Raw genomic sequence first — 16,413 nt, forward strand, 5'->3', positions numbered from 1 at the left:
CCATAAAAATTTCATTATTTAAAGGCTTATTATCCTTAATTCCTGCTCAATTCCAGTTTTCCATGCTTGTAGGTGAACCAGGTAAGGACCATACCTGGAAATTTTCTAAATAGACTACTCCTCTCCCAGTAGCAGACTTAGAAGGAGCTCCTTTCACTGGGCTCTGGCCCAAAGGAGGAGTGACCTTGGACTCCAGCTAGCAGCCCACTCCTATTCAGTAGAGCCACAGCAGTCACGTTCCCATTGCTTGTTTTTGATTGTTTCTCCCAACACTTGTGATCTGTGAAATCTCGCCTGACTGTCACACTGAGTGATCCCATCCCATTTCTCTGCACAATCAGGTTCCTGGCAGCTTTGCCTCATAGAATGTTGGTTAGGGAGCTGTGGGCAGCAGTCAGAGCCTGCTCCAGCCAAGTCCTAAATGTGACCCTAATGTAATCCAAAGGCCAAGATCATCCCAATCATGATCTTCACTCAGTCCTTGTTAGATGAGGGGGAAAGGTGAAACATTTTCAGTAGAGGAAACATGACAACTATTAAAGACTTATTTAATGTTTGATTTTAAAAACATCAGCTACTAAATCCTAAATTGTAAATAATGCCTCCATTCAGAAAAACAGTAACAAAAATACTGATGATGGTTGGCACAGGCATTGTTTTTTATTTTAGAGGTAGAGTTTTGCTGTGTATCCCTGACTTGTGATCCTGATGCCTCAGCCTCCCAAGTCTAGACTGCTAGGGTTATAGTTGTGTGCTACCATGTCCAAGATTTGTAATTTTGTTTTGTGTTCACTTGTATATGACTCTAGTGGTCAGGATGGCATCCGTATGATAACTGTGCATCTGCTGCCATTTCAGTCTTGCTGCATTAGCAGAGTGTGGTTAAGTTAGATAATTCAAGTTTTTCAAAATGTCCAAAAAAATCAGTGATGATTACATAATTTAAGGGAAGGACATGGGGCATTATAGTTTGACCTCATTTTCACAAGTGCATTTTAACCATACTAAAGGCTTTAAGGTTTTACTATATGTAGAATACACACAAAGCAAATATAGTCTTAAGAGAGAAAGTCTGTACCCATAGTGCTTCTTGTCTAGACTCCAGCAAGAAATTCAATAGCTGTAATATACACTTTAAGAAAATATTGTATTAGATCCACTGGAAGGACACTTTACAGGGATCATGAAAGGCCTGCTGGTGGAGAGGATCTGACTCCCAGGATCCAGTGCCATAAAGAGTAGGCAAATATCATTGAAACCTAGAGTCAAGCTGCCAGATAACTACAGCCAGCAGCACTCTCTAGACACGGCATGTGATAAGAGAGCAGTTGAGAAATAAGCAGAATTAAATTCTCATGTGTTTCATAGGTTAATGAAAGATTTAAGAATTTGTCTAGTTGGGAGTCATTTCCATTATTTATTTTCACAGTGGTAGAGATTGAACCTAAGACTTTATGTGTTGTAGTCCACATTACCAACCTACACTGAAGAATATTCAACAGAAGAATAGAATCAGGTACATATTTTAGTGTGTTTATTCTGCCAATATTGTAGTCAATTAACTGTGCCTGTAGCTAATACTTGATGTGTTGAGACTAGAGAATATACTGCAAGCTATTGTGGGTAAATCTAGGTAGGAGAATAAGAAGTGTATAATTTGGCAGAGACAGCAGGGATGACAAGGAGGGAGTGAATGAAGGTAATGAGTGGGGCACTCTGACATGACTGAGTGAAGCAGTGTAAGTGGTGGGAGACAAGGTAACAGAGATAACTCCAGAAACTATAGACGAGCACAGCACAGTAACAAGGACTAAGTCTCTATTTCCAACATTAGCTGTAAAATTTCAAACCATGGGCTGGAGATGGTACAGAATGTAAGAGCTCTCCCTGCTCTTCCACAGCCTAGAATTCCAACTCCAGGGGATCCAATACCCTCTTCTGGCCTCTGTGGTTATCTGCACTCATATCCACATGTATACACACAGACATACACATAAAAAATTAAAAATAAATCTTTAAAAATCATTCAAATCGATGGAAAGTTAAATGTGTTGGTGTGAAATAATGAGATTATATTTTCCAATTTCACAGAGAAGGAAAATGACAAGCATCTAGTTGCCAAATATCACTTTATTTCAGCCACCTGGAAAAGCATTTTGGAAAAGTAGATTTAAAACTGCACCTAATGTTTATAAGAAAGACAAAGAGCAAGTGTGTTTGAACCCTAATTTCTGAATGTGGATTAGAAATTAATAAAAGAAAGACAGGTGTGGTAGTGCACACCCTTATTCACAACACTTAGGAGGCAGAGGCAGAGGCAGGAGGATCTCTGTGAGTTTAGGGATAGCCATGACTACATAGAGAGACTGTGACTCAAAAAAAAGAAAGAAAGAGAGGAAAACAAAGAAGAGAAGAAAAGAGAAAGGAGAAGAGAAGAGAAGAGAAGAGAAGAGAAGAGAAGAGAAGAGAAGAGAAGAGAAGAGAAGAGAAGAGAAGAGAAGAGAAGAGAAGAGAAGAGAGAAAAGAAGTCAATGAAAGACAGCATTATGACATGAACACACAGCTTTCTCTTACTGTGTCTCTTGAGAAATTGACGTAAAGTTTTGTTTGGGTCCATGATTTCAGTTCACGATCACTTAGTATATGATTGTTTGTCCTGTGGTAAGGCAAAATACAATGTTCAAAGTTCATCTCAAAAGAAATGTCTTACCTCATGGTAGACTGGAAGTAGAGAGAGAGACTGGAAAAGCCCAGAATCCCTGTGTACCCTTCAAAGACATATCTCCAGTATCCTAACTTCTCTCTTACCTCCTAAACTTCCTTCCATGTTCCAAATGTGCCAAAGACTGATAACCAAGCACTTAGCATACATACCTTGGCGGGGGAGGGGGCATTTTATGCTAACTATAGTTCTTCTAAAGAACAATGGGAGGACTCTAATATCAGGTAGGGAAGATAATGTTGACAGAAGCTTAGAAAATAAAGGCTGCCCAGCTGCATGTAAGTCAGCCTAGCACAGAAAAGTGCCAGTCCTCAAGAATAAGATGGCTAAGGAGGCAGTAGTGCCTGCCCCATCCTGCTGTCAACTACTTATCTCTGAGCACATCAGTCCTTAAGGCAGCAATGGGCCCTGTATTTCTGTAAAATGCATTATTCTGAGTTTGCTCTATAAGAAGCTGAGCCATCTAGATGCTTTGGGTATTAGGAACTGAGAAACTTAGAAGAAACCGAAAATACTTTAGAGGACGAAGGAATAATAAGCTGCATTTCAAGAGTTAATATTTGGGGCTGGCATGAAATGTGTTGCGTCAATGCAGACTGTAGAAACTATTATGAGTTGATTTGCACCCACACATACATACCACCAATATCCCCGACTGAGGTCCAAAACCCCAGTACCACAAAATGTGACCATATTTGGAGAGAGAGCCTTATAAAAAGTAATTAAACTAAAACAAGGTTATATGGATAGTCCCTAATCTAGTACTGCTTATATTATGGAACAATGAAGGATCACCTGTATGAAGTTCACATTCAGAAGAGATGGATGATCTATCATGACAGTTTACAGAATTCGAGTCTACTTACCTATACGAGTAACTCTACTACTATATAACAAATATATAACTATATTCAAATCTTGTGGAACACTTAGTAGTAAGACACAAAATATTTGACTGAAGCTGCCAATTCAACAAAGTCAACAAACTTTCTCAAATATTAACACTAAGTTACATGCAGGCTTCATTTACACTTTACACATGTACAAAGCCCTGGCTTCTATCTCCAGTGAGTTAAAACCCAAAATATCTGGGATTAGTAAGACAGTTCAACAAGTAAAGGTTCCTGCTGCCAAGTCTAATGACCTAAGTTTAACCACTGGAACTGACACAGTGAAAGAAGAGAACAGACTCCTGTGAGTTGTCCCCTGACCTCCACAAGCACCCCATGCTGCATACCTGCCCATGAACATACATACTATACACATGCACACACAAAGTAAAAAAAAATAGTTGTGATAAATGAAAACTTATACCCTCTGCTTTGTGAAAACCTTATTTTATTTTATGTGTATTACTGTTTTGCCTGCATGTATGCCTGTGTACCAAGTGTATGCTTGGTGCCTGAGGAAGCCAGAAGGTGGCATTTGATTTCCTGGAATTGTAGTTACTGTGCACTGATGGGTGTGCACTGCCAAGTCAATGCTGGGAATCAAACCCTAGTCCTCTAAAAGAGCAGACAGTGCTCTTATTGCTGAGTCATCTTTTCAGGGTCTGAGAAAACAATTTTGATATTTACAGGTTATGCACATTAATGATAAAAATGAGGTCAAGAAAATCCACCTGAATTCACTGCAGTCTGATTTTAACATATTTATATAAACTCTAAATCTTCACTTTAGGAGAGATTCAAAATATTTGACTGAAGCTGCCAATTCAACAAAGTCAACAAACTTTCTCAAATATTAACACTAAGTTACATGCAGGCCTCATTTAAGATGCAATTCTATTTTAAATGTGTTGGAAAATAGACATTTTTCTGCTAGAGAAGAGCTCTGATTGTCAAAACATGAGTGTTGAATCATTTTTTATTTTGGAGCAAATTCAATTTATATCAGGGAACTCAAAAAATAAAGTGTTTGGATTTTTCTAGATCAGGTCTATGTTACATTCCTACAGTAATTTCTGGATTCTCAAGTGAATTGCTCTTCATTGCATTCTAATTTCTAGTATTCTGCTCACCTTGACATATTAATTTTATTATTTTTTGTTTTTCTACAAAGAAATGTTTAATGTGTCCTTAAGTATTATATTTTGACATAATGCTTAGATGTTGACATAATAAAGAAAGAATTTACCACAAAGATTGTGATGGCTATTCTTGGCTGCTAACTTGAGTACATCTGAAATTAACTAGTGCCCAAGCAGCTGGGTGCAACTGTGGGGGATTTTTCTCAGTTGGATAATGTGAGCTTGGATTACCCAACCTAACTTTAGGCCACGTAAAGGAACATGGTGACAACCCATATAAAAGAACATGAAAGTAAGCTTTTGCTCTTTGCCTGCTTGCCCACACACTCCCTGGCAAGTGTGTGCCCACACACTTCACTGGCATTAGATTCTACTTCTTCAGGATTCCAATGTTTCTTAAAATCCACCTTCAGAGGCTGAACAACTATTAGATTCTAGAACTTTGAGCTGGGAGACAGACATTGTTGGACTAACAGGATCATAGACTGTAAGCCATTCTAATAAATCCCCTTTCTGTGTGGTGTGTGTGTGTGTGTGTGTGTGTGTGTGTGTGTGTGTGTGTGTGTGTGTTGTGTGTGTGTGTGTGTGTGTGTGTGTGTGTGTGTAGATTATAGACAGACAAATGATAGATAGATTAATTCTTTCAGTTCTGTTTCCCTAGAAAACACTAATACAAAGATCTTGGCATGGAATCAGTACCCATATGTATCTGTATACATGTTCATGTCACTTTTCTTTCTGAAATTTGTGATAAATCTGTATCCTGACCAATTAGAAGGAGCTTACTATTGGAATAGAATTGTATTCTTTCAATCAACATGAAAAAGTAAAAGCCAGTCAAGGTTCGGGATGTGTTTAGTGCTGAATGGACACACACACACACACACACACACACACACACACACACACACACACACACACACACACGTACCCAGACCTTAGTGGGCCCCCAGACCTTAGCACAACTGACACCATGATGAAAGTACCATTCAACATTCAACCCTTGGAACCCAGCATGTAGGCAGTAGCACCTGCCAAAATGAGAACAAAGGCCCAATCCATCAAAGTCCATAGTTCTGGGAAAGTCCCTAAAAGTACTAACACTGATTTTTGGCTTCCATATTCTACTTCTGAACTGGCTGTTCTTGCTAACTGGAGTGTGTCAACCCAGGATATGGTTTTTGTGCTTAAAAGTTCACTTTGAAAATGGCTCATCACTGTACTCAAATCCTGAAGACTCAGTATAGTCTCCAGCCAGCTAATAAAGACTTTCTATTGGCTTGAACCCTTGTTCAAATGATCTTCTCTGGTGGATACCTCACAAAGACAGCACCCATATATCATATCTTTACATTTGTACCACATAGATACACACCAGACACAGACAACATATACTAATGGTATGGACACATACATGCATGCAGACTACATTTTTGACACATTTACACATACATACACAGCAGACATGAAATAGCACACCACATATACCACCACATATAGCATTTTACCCATTCATACCATGATCCACATACACATTAGTTTATCAGAAGTAGATCAGAAAGTTTGAAGCTAATATTTGTCTTCAATGCCAGAAAATGCACAGCACACACCTAATACTGAGAATCTCTCTTAGCACTTTTAGGCTGATATCATTTAAATTGAATTGCTCTGACTCTGATAACAGAATTAAGTGGTTAAACAGTGGGTCATCATAGAAGCAAGTATACTTCAGCATTCCCATGTGTTCCAGCTTGAAAACTGCATAACAATTCTTACTGCTGTAGTCTCAAGGGCTGCACAAATACCTCTCTACTACTCAAAATAAAACACATATTTAACATATAAATAATATAAAAAGCACCTAATGATGAATTCTGAATACTCCCTCAGAACTAACAGATAGTTGTCTCACTGTGGTGCCTGCTCCTTTTGTATGCTACTGGAATGGAGCCCAGGGCTTTTTTTGTACAAGCTAGGCATGAGATGACCTACTGAGGCATACACAAAGCACAAAAAGCTTTTAAGGAACATTTTCTCTGTTCCTTACAACATTAATATGCACTCTTCTTTAGGACACTCCCAAGGAGTCCCCAAGAAAGCCCAAGTGAGCCAGGTGCAAAAGTGCAGGCCCCTCTCTTGGCTCCATCTGGAGTCTTAGTAGATGGAAGGCTGTCATATTTGGGGAGTGATCATGCATGCAGAATCCTACTCCATGTTTATAAATATGGTTGTGGCTCCAAGAAGATCAGGATTTATAGCCTCTCTGCTCTTCCTTAGAATAACAGAGTTTATTTTTTATTAAGGAATTTTTTACTCATTTTACATATCAACCACAGATCCTCCTCCTGCCCCTCCAGCCTTACCCACCCCCCAGCCCACCCACCATTCCTCCAACAAGGTAAGGCCTACCATCAGAACCTGGCACATTCAGTAGAGGCAGTTCCAAGCCCCTCCCCCTGCATCAAGGCTGTGAAGTGTCCCCCCATAGGTAGTGGGCTCCAAAAAGCCTGCTCATGCACCAGGATGGATCCTGATCCTACTGCCAGGGGGCCCCTTAAACAGATCAAGCTACACAACTGTCTTGATTATGCAAAGGGCCTAGTCTAATTCCATGGAGGCTCCACAGCTGTTGGACTAAAGTTCATGAGTTCCCACTAGTTTGGTTTAGTTGTCTTTGTAGGTTTCCCCATCATGATCTTGATGCCCCTTGCTCATAAAATCCCTCTTCTCTCTCTCTTTGATTGGACACCCTAGTACTTGGCTGTGGATCTCTGCATCTGTTTCCATCATTACTGAATGAAGGCTCTCTGATGATAGTTAGGGTATTCACCAAGCTGAATACTGAGATAAGCCAGATCAGGCACCCTCTTCACTATTGCTAGTAGTCTAAACTGGAGTCGTCCTTGTGGATTCCTGGAAACTTCCCTAGCACCCTGGTTCTCTTATCCCCATGATGTCTCCCTCTATCATGGTATCTCTTTCATAGCTCCCCTACTCCATCTGTGTTCCAGCTTGATCGTCCTATTCCCTTATGTTCTCATCCCCCATCCCCTACCCTCTATTGCCAGCCTCATCCCCAGTTTACTTATGGAGATCTTATCTGTTTCCCCTTCCCAGGGCTATCCATGCATCTCTCTTAGGGTCCTCCTTGTTAGCTAGCTTCTCTGGAGCTGTAGGTCAGTCTAGTTATCCTTTGCTTTACATCTAGTATCCACTTATTAGTGAGTACACACCATGCTTGTCCTTCTGAGTCTGGGTTACCTCACTCAGGATATTTTCTATTTCCATGCATTTGCCTGCAAATTTCATGAGGTCATTGTTTTTAACTACTGAGTAGTACACCATTGTGTATATGTACCACATTTTATTTATCCTTTCTTCAGTTGAGGGGCATCTAGGTTGTTTCCAGGTTCTTGCTATTATGAATAATGCTGCTATGAACATAGCTGAGCATGTGTCCTTGTGGTAAGAATGAGCATTCCTTAGGTATATGCCCAAGAGCGGTATATCTGGATCTTGAGGAAGATTGATTTCCAATTTTCTGAGAAACTGCCATATTTTTTTCCAAAGTAGCTGTACAAATTAGCACTCCCACCAACAGTGGAGGAGTATTCGCCTTGCTCCACATCCTCTCCAACATAAGCTGTCTTCAGTGTTTTTTGATCTTAGCCATTCTGACAGGTATAAGATGGTATCTCAGAGTCATTTGATTTGAATTTCCCTAATGACAAAGGATGTTGAGCAATTCCTTAAATGTCTTTCATCCATTTCAGATTCTTCTGTTGAGCATTCTCTGTTTAGATCTGTAACCCATGTTTTAAGTGGATTGTTCGTTATTTTGATGCCTAGTTTCTTGAATTCTTTATATATTTTCTTTATATATTTTGGAGATCACCCCTCTGTCATATGTGGGGTTGGTGAAGATCTTTTCCCATTCTGCAGGCTGTCATTTTGTCTTATTGACCATGTCCTTTGCCTTACAGAAGCTTCTCGGTTTCAGGAGGTCCCATTTATTAATTATTGTTCTCAGTGTCTGTGCTACTGGTGTTACATATAGGAAATGGTCTTCTGTGCCAATGTGTTCACGACTATTTCCTACTTTCTCTTCTGTCAGGTTCAGTGTAACTGGCTTTATGTTGAGGTCTTAGATCCACTTGGACTTGAGTTTTGTGCATGGCGATATATGGATCTATTTGCAGTCTTCTACATGTTGACATCTAGTTCTGGCAGCACCATTTGTTTAAGATGCTTTCTTTTTTCCATTGTAGAGTTTTTGCTTTTTGTCAAAAACTAGGTATTCAAGGTGTGTGAATTAATTTCAGGATCTTATTCAATTCCATTGGTTCACATGTTGCTTTTTATGCTTTTTTAATGCCTTTTTTATGCTTTTTACCAAACTGTTTTTATTACTATAGCTCTATAGCAGAGCTTAAAGTCAGGGATGGTGATGCCTCCAGAAGTTGCTTTACTATAAAGGATTGCTTTAGATATCCTAGGTTTTGTGGTTTTCCATGTGAGTTGAGTATTGTTCTTTTGAGGTCTGTGAAGAATTGTGTTGGGACTTTGATGGGAATTGCATTGAATCTGTAGATTGCTTTTGGTAAGATTGCCATTTTAAGTATGTTAATCCTACCTATCCATGAGCATGTGAGCATTTTCTGATATCTTCTTCCCCTCTTCAGAGACTTAATGTTCTTGTCATACAGGTCTTTCACTTGCTAATTTAGAGTTACCTGAAAGGTATTTTATATTATTTGTGGCTATTGTAAAGGGTGATGTTTCTCTGATTTCTTTTTCATCCTGTTTATCATTTGTATATAGGAGAGCTACTGATTTTTTTTTAAGTTAATCTTGTATCCTGCCATATTACTGAAGGTGTTTATCATTTGTAGGAGTTCTTTGGTAGAAATTTTGGGGTCACTAATGTATACTATCATATTGTCTGCTAATAGCGAAAGTTGGACTTCTTCCTTTCCAATTTATATTCCCTTGATCTCCTTTTGTTATCTTATTGCTCTAGCTAAGACTTTGAGCATGATATTGAATAGATATGGGGAGACTGGACAGCCTTGTCTTGTTCCTGATTTTAATGGAATCACTTTAATTTTCTTTGCATTTAATTCGATGTTGGCTGTTGGGTTGCTATAAATTGCCTTTATTATGTCTAGGTATGTTCCTTGTATTCCTGATCTCTCTAGGACCTATATGAAGGGGTGATGGATTTTGTCAAAGGCTTTTTTCAGCATCTAATGAGATGATCATGTGGTTTTTTTTTCTTTCAGTTTGTTTATATGTTGTATTACATTGACAGATTTTCGTATGTCGAGCCATCCTTGCATCTCTGGGATAAAGCCTACTTGGTCATGGTGAATAATTTTTTTGATGTATTCTTAGATTTGGTTTGCCAGTATTTTATTGAGTATTTTTGCATCAATATTCATGAAGGAGACTGGTCTGTAATTCTCTTTCTTTGTTGCCTCTTTGTGTGGTTTGGGTATCAGAGTAACTGTAGCCTCATAAAAAAGTTTGGTAATGTTCCTTCTGTTTCTATTGTGTGGAACAATTTGAAGAGTATTGGTATTAGCTCTTCTTTGAAATTCTGGTAGAATTCTGTGTTGAAACCATCTAGTCCTGGGCTTTTTTTGGTTGAGAGACTTTTAATGACTTTTTCTATTTCCTTAGTGGTTACAGGCCTATTTAAATTGTTTATCTGGTCTTGATTTAATTTTGTTATGTGATACCTATCTAGAAAACTGTTCATTTCTTTTAGATTTTCAAATTTTGTAAAGTACAGATTTTTGAAGTATGACCTAATGATTCCTCTGGATTTCCTCATTATCTATTGTTATGTCTCCCTTTTCATTTCTGATTTTGTTAATTTCGATGCTCTCTCTCTGCCTTATGGTTAGTTTGGATAAGGGCTTGTCTGTCTTTTTAGTTTTCTCAAAGAACCTACTCTTTGTTTTATTGGTTTTTTGCATTGTTCTCTTTGTTTCTATTTTATTGATTTTAGCCCTCAATTTGATTATTTTCTGGCATCTACTCCTCTTGAATGAGTTTGCTTCTTTTTATTCTCGAGCTTTCAGTTGTGCTGTTATGTCACCTGTGTGAGATTTCACCATCTTCTTTATGTAGGCATTTAATGCTATGAAATTTCCTGTTAGTAGTGCTTTCATAGTGTCCCATAAGTTTGGGTATATTGTACATTCATTTCTATTGAATTCTAGGAAGTCTTTATTTTTTTTCCTGGACCCATTGGTGATTCAATTAAGCATTATTCAGTTTCCATGAGATTGTAGACTTTCTGTAATTTTTGTTGTTGTTGAAGTCTAAGTTTAAGCGATGGTGGTCCGATAAAATACAGGAGGTTATTCCAATTTTTTGTATCTGTTGAGATTTGCTTTGTAACCAGGTATGTGGTCGATTTTAGAGAAGATTCCAAGGGGTGCTGAGAAGAAGGTATGCTCTTTTGTGTTAGGGTAGAATGTTCTGTAGATATCTATTAAGTCCATTTGAGTCATAACATCTGTTAGATCCCTTATTGCTCTGTTAAGTTTCTGTCTGGCAGATCTGTCCATTGGTGAGCGTGCAGTGTTTAAGTCTCCCACTAGTAATGCATGGGGTTTGATGTGCAACTTAAGTTTTAGCAATGTTTCTTTTATATATGTGGGTACCCTTGTACTTGGGGCATAAATGTTCAGAATTGAGATTTCATCTTGGTGGATTTTTCCTGAGATGAATATGTAATGTCCTTCCCAATCTCTTTTGATTGATTTTAGTTTGAAGTCTGTTTTGTTAGATATCAAGATAGCTACACCAGCTTGCTTCTTAAGTCCATTTTATTGGAAAGTTTTTCCCAGCCTTTTACTCTGAGGTAGTGTCGGTCTTTGAAGTTGAGGTGTGCTATGTGGTTCTTGTATACAGCAGAAGAATGGATCCTGTTTTCATATTCATTCTGTTAGACTGTGTCTTCATATGGACAAATTGAGTCCTTTGATATTAAGGGATATTAATGACCAGTGTTTGTCGATTCCTGTTATCTTTTGCTGGTTGTGTGTGTGTGTGTGTGTTGGCATTCCTGCTGAGCTGGGACTGGCCTGGCTCCAGAGAGTAACACCTAGCCCTAATCCATCTTTTGTTTAGCAGACACCTTTGATTTCCCTTGTCCTCTATGTGAATCTTGTCTTGGAGTTTCCCAAGGATACAAAGGCCTATGCAAAACTTTATTCAGGAAACCTGACAAACCAACAAACCATGGTACAATACAATGCATTTGGCATTGTATTGTTGGGAGCCCCTTTCAGGTTGTTTTGAGCATATTGGAGAGAAATAAAATTGGCCCAAGGCAAAGGGAAAGTACTTCAGTCCTTCAAGGCTGGACCCCCTGCAGCCAGGAAAGGCTAGATTCATTCTTAAGATGCCTCTGAGTCTTTATTTCATGGATTTGTGTAAACCCATACACCCATGTCGTGACTTATCAGTTACATGTGTTTATTTGCTTTCTTTGGGATTTGCTGCTATGGGGTTATCTATTGCCTCTCTCTTCATTGGTGCACCTAATTTCCTTTTATTGGAGTTTTCCTTCTAGTGCTTTCTGTAGGACTAGATTTGTGGATAAGTGTTCTTAAATCTGGTTTTGTCTTGGAATGTCTTATTCACTCCATCTATGGTGATTTAAAGTTTTGTTGTGTATAGTAGTCTGGTCTGGCTTCCGTGGTCTCTTAGTGTCTGCATAATGTCTGTCTAGGACCTTCTCACTTTCAGAGTCTCCATTGAGAAGTCAGGTGTTAGTCTGATGGGTCTACCTTTGTAAGTCACTTGGCCTTCTTCCTTTGCTGCTCTTAATATTCTTTCTTTACTCTGTACGTTTAGTGATTTAATTACTATGTGGTGAGGGGACTTTATGCAGGGGTCTACTCTACTGGGTGTTCTATAAGCTTCTTATATCTTCATAGGTATTTCTTTCTTTAAGTTGGGAAAGTTTTCTTCTGATTTTATTGGACATATTTTCTGTGCCTTTGAGTTGGTATTCTTCTCCTTCTTCTAGTCCTATTATTCTTAGGTTTGGCCTTTTCATCGTGTCCCAGATTTTCTAGATGTTTTATGTTATGACATTTTTGGCTTTAGTGTTTACTTAGACTGACGAATCTACTTCCTCTATTGTAACCTTCACACCAGAGATTCTCTCTTCCATCTCTTGTATTCTGTTGGTTATGCTTGCATCTGTAGTTCCTGTTCGTTTACTCAGATTTTCTATTTCCAGCATTCCATTGATTTTTGTCTTCTTCATTGCTTCTTTTTCAATTTTCAGGTCTTAAACTATTTTCTTCACCTGTTTAATTGCTTTTTCTTGGTTTTCTTGGCTTTCTTTAAAGGATTATTGATTTCTTCCAATTTTTTAATCTTTTCCTCAATTTCTTTAAGGGGATTTTTCATTTCCTCTTTAAAAGCCTCTGTCATCTTCATAAAGTTATTTTTAAGGTCACTTTCTTCTGCTTCTTCTACATTATGATGTTCAGAACTTGTTGATGTAGAACCACTAGGTTGTGGCGGTACTGTATTGTTTCTTATGTTGTTGACTGTATTTTTGCTCTGGCATCTACCCATCTCTTCTTCCAATAAGTGCCCGTGTCTGAGCAAGCTGCTCTTGGTCCAATCTGTGCTTGCTGTGTCTGTGTCTCAGGGGGCCATTATTGGTCCAATTGTAGCTTTTAGTATAATTGGAGCTGGTGGATTCTGTGTCTCAGGAAGCTGCTGAGGTCACAGGGGAATGGGTGGGTTTGGGGTAGGGAGTGGGTCTTGTAGATTGCAGCATCTGATGGGGGGTTTTCTGGGGAAGCCTGCCCACAGAAGTCCTCCCTGCTGGCTGGCAACTGGGGCAGTGATTGGTGGGGATTCCTGGGCATGGGTTGTGCACCAGGTTCTAGGTCCTAGAGGTAGGACTCTCTGGATGGGAGAAGAGTCACTCCCCTCTTGGTCCAATCAGAGCTGGCAGATTCTGTGTCTCAGGAAGCTGCTGAGGTTGCAGAAGGATAGATGTGTTTGAAGTAGGAAGTAGGTCCTGTAGATTGCAGGGTCCAATGGGGTGTTTTGGTGGGAAAGCCTGCCTGTAGAAGTCTTCCCTGCTGGCCAGCAACTGGGTTAGTAATGGCTAGAGATTCCAGGGCATAGGTTGTGCCCCAGGGTTTAGGTCGTAGAGCCAGAGTTCATTTTTATTAAGTGCTTGTTGGACCAGTCACAGTGGCTTATGTCTGAAATCCCAGGACTTGGGAGGCAGAGACAGGATCGCTGTAAGCTGGAAGTCAGCCTTGACTATGTAGTAAGTTTCAAGCCAGCCAAGACTACATGATAAGACTTTGTCTCAACAAAAAACAAACAATACACCACTACCACCAGAACAAAATCCCTGGTAAATGGAAAGGTGGAAGTGTGGTGATATTTTGTTATACTCTAATAAAATTTGTCTGAAGATCAGAGGACAGAGCCAGCCACTAGATTAAACATAGAGGTCAGGCAGTGGTGGCAAACACCTTTAACCCTAGCATTCAAGAGGTAGAGGCAGAGATCCTTCTAGATCTCTGTGATTTCAAAGCCACCCTGCTGGACTACATGAGATTAATCCACTTTAAAGGAGAAAGAGCCTGGCAGTGATGGTTCACAGTTTTATTTCCAGCACTTAGGAGTCATACACCTTTAATCCAAGCACTAGAAAGGCTTAGAAGGAAGTGATACGGCTAGGCAGGGAAAGGCATATAAGGTAGGAGGAAACAGGAATTCAGCCCCCTTTTGGCTGAGGATTTTGGCGCAGAGGCATTCAGCCTGAGGATTCAGGGAGACAGGAACTTCTCTGTTTGGCTGAGGAGTTTGTGAGGTGAGAAAAGGCTGTGGCTTGTTTCCTCTGATCTTTCAGCATTTACCCCAATATCTGGCTCTGGATTTTTATTATAAGACCATTTAGCATTCATGAAACATGGAAGGTTTTTAATAATATAAGTTCAATGACTCAATGACAAGAAAAGCTTTAGACAACTAAGGATGCCAGGAACAGAGTATATGCTCCTCACAATCTTTTTATATTGAATTCTACTTCATAATTATGGAGAAAGTTAATTATACAGAGAATTTCTTCACTGGTACCAGCAAATTGCTTCTCCTCGCCCCAGATCACAGAGATAAATATATGATGGCTAGATGAAGACACATTGGCACTGAGGATTCCAAATGGTGGAACTGACTGCTCCATGAGGGAGCTTGGTGTCTGAGCTCTTAGTAGGGCTCAAGTTGCATGTCCTAATATGTTACTGAGGTGACCAATGGGCATCCAGAAAGGCATCATGTTGGAAGGGCTCTGGAACTACAGGAAACTACCACATACCAGTAAAAACCAGCTAGTGCACCATAGTATTTTTAATTCAGAAAGTCATACCTGGGACCCTTGACAACTGGGACCTGTAAAAGAACTCTTTTTGGAGAGGTTGGTGGGCAATTACAAGCACATAGAGCTCCTGTAGAGGACCAACCTTATCTTCCTAGCACCCAAATCAAGCAGCTTACCACTACCTGTAACTCCAGCTCCAAGGAATATGAAGCCTCTTCTGGCCTCCATGAGTACCTCCACATACCCACATGCAGACATATATTTATGCACATAATTTAAAATAAAATCTTACTTTTTCTTCTAAAATTTAAGCTCACTTACTTCCTTCTCTCATTGCCTTTCTAAAACATGTCAGCTTCTTTCTGAAAACATTAACTATGGTGATGTTCTCACTTATGTATGCTTCTCTGCTTGCTATTTCAACAAAAAAGGGTGTGTGTGTGTCTGTGTGTCTGTGTGTGTGTGTGTGTGCATGTGTGTGTGTGTGTGTGTGTGTGTGTGTCTGTGTCTGTGTCTGTGTCTGTGAAAGAGAGAGTTTATATGGTGTGTAAGACAGAGTAATCAGCTTGGCAGAAACGAAAATATTCTAAAGAGATATTTTTCTCTCTCACTCTATCAGACTATTGAAACAATGGATCCAAAAAAAATGGGAACTTCCCCAGGAATTTAATGCTGGAAGAAGGAGAGTGGACCAATTAGAGTCTTGAAAAGAGATTTCATGCAGTTCTAAAAACTTGTCAGGATCAATTTATAGGATGAGACTGAAGCCCAGACAATAATGGATCAATAGTGCCAGGAATGCACTTTGGAACATTTAGATAAACACATCTCTATCTCTATATTTAAAATTCAATCTTTCCAGGACCTAAAAATGGACTTGAAGGGTCACTGAATTTTTTTGTCCCTCTTATAATTATGACCACATTAAATATGTATCTTTTCTTCCTGTTTTATATTATCAATTTGGCTCTTTTAATTGGCTTCTTGAGGACAAGTGGCTAAACTTGGTTTCTTGGGTACAGACTGTGAAATCCAAATTTGGCAATATGAGTGTCAAGTTTGTACATGCCACAATGCTTATGTGGATATCAGGAGAATACTTTTAGGAGTTGGTTCTCTTCTTTCACCACGGGTCCCAGGGGTCTTTCACAGATCATCAGACTTTTATCTGCTGAGTCATCTCTCACTCAACCATCTTGTATTTTGAGACAGGTTCTCTTACTGAACATGGAGTTCAAGGATTTACTAGACTGGTTGCCAGAAATTTTCAGGATCCTTCTGTCT

The sequence above is a fragment of the Peromyscus maniculatus genome, chromosome 2, assembly GCF_049852395.1.
Source record: "Peromyscus maniculatus bairdii isolate BWxNUB_F1_BW_parent chromosome 2, HU_Pman_BW_mat_3.1, whole genome shotgun sequence".
Lineage (NCBI taxonomy): Eukaryota > Metazoa > Chordata > Mammalia > Rodentia > Cricetidae > Peromyscus > Peromyscus maniculatus.